A 353-nucleotide genomic window follows, 5' to 3' on the forward strand; every position below is an offset into this window, starting at 1 on the left:
AGAAAGTGAAGAGGAACTAAGAAGCCTCTTGTTGAAAGTGAAAGAGGAGAGTGAAAAAGTTGGCTTAAAGCTCAACATTCAGAAAACTAAGATCATGGCATCTGGTCCCATCACTTCATGGCAAATAGATAGGGAAACATTGGAAACAGTGTCAGACTTTATTTTGGGGAGCTCCAAAATCACTGCAGATGGTGATTGCAGCCATGAAATTAAAAGACACTTACTCCTTGGAAGGAAAGTTATAACCAACCTAGATACCATACTACAAAGGTCCATCTAGTCAAGGCTATGGTTTTTCCAGTGGTCATGTATGGATGTGAGAGTTGGACTGTGAAGAAAGCTGAGCGCTGAAA

This window comes from Bison bison, unplaced genomic scaffold, assembly GCF_000754665.1.
Source record: "Bison bison bison isolate TAMUID 2011002044 unplaced genomic scaffold, Bison_UMD1.0 scf7180017864198, whole genome shotgun sequence".
In the NCBI taxonomy this organism is placed as follows: domain Eukaryota; kingdom Metazoa; phylum Chordata; class Mammalia; order Artiodactyla; family Bovidae; genus Bison; species Bison bison.